The 4,799-nt window shown below is 31.2% G+C and overlaps 1 long non-coding RNA gene across 1 annotated transcript; it reads right to left on the bottom strand.

The window, feature by feature from the left end:
• Positions 1-212: 212 nt before the first annotated feature.
• On the bottom strand, positions 213-4,084 carry LOC111633422. Its single transcript, XR_002758053.1, has 3 exons — positions 4,037-4,084; positions 380-448; positions 213-304 (listed from the first exon to the last, which is right to left on the bottom strand). It is a non-coding gene; the product is annotated as an uncharacterized LOC111633422 (long non-coding RNA).
• Between the last annotated feature and the right edge of the window lie 715 nt (positions 4,085-4,799).

The raw sequence follows: 4,799 nt of genomic DNA, 5'->3' as shown, positions 1-4,799 counted from the left end.
ATCTCAACTTTACAAGAAGGTGGTTTCTTTGCTATTAAAAGTTCCGTCAACACAGACAGCGATGAATATATGGCACTCATAACCTGTAAAACATTTACAAAATTATTATATTACTATTTACTATTTAAAATAGATTTGTAAATTATACACGCAGTTATAAATAATATTTTTACAACTTTAATAAAGTCAAATAGAATATATTGAACGAACTTACTCGAATAAAGAAGTTTTTTTTGACATAAAAGAATCCGCCAATGCTTACTCCAAATGGAGTTTTACCGTATCTTTTCATAAAGTTCAGCATCTTTTAAAGGAAAAAATGTTTAATAATATTAAATTTGTAGACCGATAGAAATGAATTTAAATGTATTTCGATTACCTTCATTTTGGTTTCTAACGGTAAATCAGCAGAACACAATTTATCGATTTCAATGAATTTTCCGTACAACTTGAAAAATTAAAATAATTATCATAAACAAATATTGTGAAATTGGTACATAAACTCTTATAAAATACATTGTAAGTGACAATCAGTTTCAATATTGTATTATATTACACTTATATTAAGAATATGCTTAATATATTCACTAAATTTAAATACAGCATTAACAATATAAGCAATACATTTTATTTTGTTTTACATGATTCTGATATAACACAAATTTCGAAGAAAAACTTTATTTTTGTTCTACGCAATTTGTTTTTATTTCCCACCATCGACCTATTTTTAAAAAACTTCTTTTGTATTCGCAGCTTGCTTCAATTATTCCCAATTAGATTTTGTATTTAATTTCAATTAGAATATAAATTTCTGGGAATGCCCCTTATTATCTTTATCAGTTTCATTATTTTAGCACGTAGATCTGTTCTTCCGAAATTTATTTACAGGAGAATTCGGATATATAAGTTAATATCAGGTAACCAAGTAAATAATGTGGTTTTCTAAAATGTGAATAAAAATGCTTGTATTTTTTGCTTGAAACGATTTTATTCATCAAAATAATTACCTTCATATTCAATTATACTTTCTTTATACGAAAGCAGTTTGAAAATGCCATTTTTAGCATTAACAAGTAAAACGGCGAAGCCATTTTTGGGACGAGATCATGTCTCGAAAAGCGCGAGAAACGCATGTACAAACGCACTCGTGCTTTTTGTAGGAACAGTCTCAATATTTCGTATTTACTTTTGACCCGGTTCTCGGTTCCCTGACTACCTACAAGTCTGGCATTTTATGTGCGCATGATTTGGGCGCCAAATACTCTGTGCCAAATTGCAACTCCTGACATGTACTCCTTCATACCTCTAATCTGTACAGCCGTTGACAACAGCGCGATTTTAGAAAGGAGACATAGTCTCGTCAAAAATTGAGTTTCTTCCTCTTTATAGCTATGTGATTTGTAAATTATTTTCTACGCGTATGATTAACCAAAGATTTTAAAACATGTGGTAATTCGACAGCGATAAGTCAAGATGGCCGGATGGCAGAGCGCTCAAGGTTGCAGCCTACTGCTCTGGGAGGTCCAGGATCGAATCCGGACGTGCCAAGGAATCCCCAGAAATTTTTCGGATGGAGGTGGTCTGTTCGGGTATATCGGATCCCGTTCCTCATCACCGGTTGTTCCACTGTAGGCCTGGTCTAACCTATAATGGGCCCTCTTAGTGCCCACAGTGCGGAAAGAGAAAAAAAAGAAAAAGTGATAAGTCAAGACAATAAGAAGGATTTGTTGACAATTCCCAACCCAATTGCATTGCTTTCTTCTTGTAATTTCTGTCATATTTGATCGAGCGTTCTCTTGTAAAATCAAAACTCTTCAACGATTTGCTAAAGTTTTAACTTTCATTTGGCATATAATGTTTGTACCTGCTCACTGTATTAATCTACTGTGAGAGTTTGAGCAACGTTCAAGTACTAGAGATGAACAATACGCTTCCAAACACACGAAACAGAAAGACCTTTTCGTGAATAAACTTATTTACAGAAATTACCAGTATTTTCATTCACATTTCAAAAATTCGTTATTATTCATTTGGTTATCTGATAGTTGTAATTTGTTCTTTAATTTAAAACTTTATTCCTTTAAAAAATAATTTCAAGGTTAAAAAAGTTTTTTGCGAACTCCTAACTTATACCTTAATTTTACATTATTGACATTCTGTTTATTTACGATATTATTACATGATATATAATATTATATTTGATTTTTGTTTTATTTTATATTTATATATTGCTAAATTCCCATCTTTTGATATTTTTTGTATTTAAATTTATATATTCTATTTTAGAACACCGTTGTTCTAATTTTTTACATTTAACCTGAGGATGGCCTATTGAATAGGCTGAAAACGTTACTTTAGTTTTAAATAAATTATCTCAGCAACTTATCGTGTATTTTGGTAGTCTATTAATTATTTGCTGAGTAAGTTTTGTTAATAGCTTTAGATAATGATTCCACAGATATTTGAAAGAGGTTTGTATATCACAGTCTTCATTTGTGATAAATTGTTAATTTTGTAGATACGTATTGGAGAAACTTACGTATAAAACACATATTGCACTTGCACATTTTCTCATTACAGAAAATTGGTTACTTCTTAATTAAGTATGTTTGAAATATCTTTTCTTTTCAGTCGTTTAGCACGTTAACCGATGGCGAATTTCTGGCTCATGAGGGCTTCAAAATAAAAAAAATTATTTAATTATCATTTTTCATAATAAAAATAACTAATAATTTAGCAATATTCCATAAATTAAATTGAGAAATGAATAACACCAGCTATGACATGTTTTGTGGATGGCAACACAAGCGGTCATATTTCGAACCATATGCACTAACTGTTCAGAAGACAACGGTGCAAGGCCGTGTTCAGTAAGGTAGAAACACCTAAGTTAGAATTCTGAGTGACTTAGTGGGCGGAGCTAAGAATGTTCTGAGTATCATTCTTAGACAATTGGACAAAATGGCGGACGAAGTTAAAATTATGACCGCAACGATTGTCGCAAACGAACTGGTCGAAAAGGATGAAGTAACCAATACAATTATTCAAATGGAAGTTGCGTCAGATCGTGATGAAATTAATGAAGCAATCATTAATTGTAATCAACGAAATGGACCGTTATTTTCCGTTAAAGTGTATTCGGAATCTGTTATACTCATGTATGATAATTTTACATTTAGAAGTCATTTTAGAATGAAAGAATAACTTTGTGATTGTTATAATAAAATATGTTTAGTCCAACAGGAGCAGCCATCTTGCAAATCGTATCACAAGACAAAAACAACGACACTACTAGAAGTTAGCATAGATAAAAGAAGCTGACTGAACTCAAGGTCCTAGAATATATTCTAGGTCCTTGGTCTGAACTAGCTAGAATTCTAGCGGTGGGAAGAGTCCAGCAGTAGTCAGGAACGAGTTCACCATTGCATCATGTTTGATGGAATAAAACTTTTAACAGAATAAAGCGTCCCAATAGTCATACTGATACTGTTTGACAGAAAATAACGGTGTAACTCAATTTTGTGTTTGGTGTTTTAATTAGTGTAGAAGTATAGTACCGGTACATTTGTTTTGCTATTAAGTATGTATATGTAAAAACTTAATAACATTAGAATAACGTTAGAAAAACATTTATGTAGTCAATCTGTAAGTTCCTCAAGAGTAATATTTAAACTCCGTGTATAAATATATAGTTACCAGTACCACAGATCAAGGAACCTCACTTTTTTGAACCACCTGTATAGTATCTACCAGAGTAAAAATCGTGCGCGTAGAATTTACACTGTAGCATGTAGGGATAGTGAAAATATTTAGAGGGCCTCGAAATTCAATTGCGCCTGGGTCATCTCAAATGCTAAATCTGCCAGCGCGTTAACCCACTTATAAATTAAAATAACTTATTAGTTTATTGTTCATAAATAAGTTATGAATATGATTAAAATTTCTGTTTAATTAATGAAAAAATAAACTTTATTTTTTTAAAAAGTGTTTAAAAATATTTACTTAATAACACGCAATAGGTTAAAATTAAACTTACCAAAGTTGTAAAACGAGACAGTTGAAAAGAAAGAATAATAGTTCCGACAAGCATAGTTATCAAAATAATAAACGCAAACAAACGCATTACATCATCAAGTCCAAAGAAAAGAAATGCGCAGAAGAAAAAACTTGACTGATATATTGCGCAACAATATACAGCAGGAGTGTATATTTCGCAAACTAACTTTATTTCTTGTAGATAAGTCCATAAATTCCAATGAGTTTCAATCAAGGTTTCGATTTTATTCTTCAGAAAACTTTCGTCTTTTTTCAATTCATCGATTGCATCAGATAAATTCTTGAATCTCTTTGACACCACGACGGCCCATGCACCTATAACAAGAACACAACAATCTAATTGTCCAATTCCGTAAATGCACATTAATGTGATATTCAGATTACAGAATGCCAGTTCAAACTCAGAATTAGTTATCTCCTTTAAGGTAGGATACAGAAATAAGTCAATTGCAATAACAAATGGAAATATTGTAAAAAAGAAAAGTGTAAGTACAGCTATAAAAATTATTTGAATATCATCAGCTATTTTTTCTTCTTCTTCGTATCCGCTGTTGTTTCTAGGAATGTAAAGTCTCTTCCTTTTAAAAAAACTGAATTGAAAAGCTAGAAAAATACCAAATGTAGCTAAAATAAATTTTAAGAGAATTTTATTATTAGGGAACATTCGGATCCATCCGACACAAACCAAATTGTCTGTTACTTCTTGAATACAAAGTATTATGTTAGTCCACATAAATATCTCT

This window comes from Centruroides sculpturatus, unplaced genomic scaffold, assembly GCF_000671375.1.
Source record: "Centruroides sculpturatus isolate CEXI.00-Female unplaced genomic scaffold, Cexi_2.0 scaffold571, whole genome shotgun sequence".
NCBI lineage: Eukaryota > Metazoa > Arthropoda > Arachnida > Scorpiones > Buthidae > Centruroides > Centruroides sculpturatus.
This window is presented reverse-complemented; position numbering and strand designations above follow the sequence as displayed.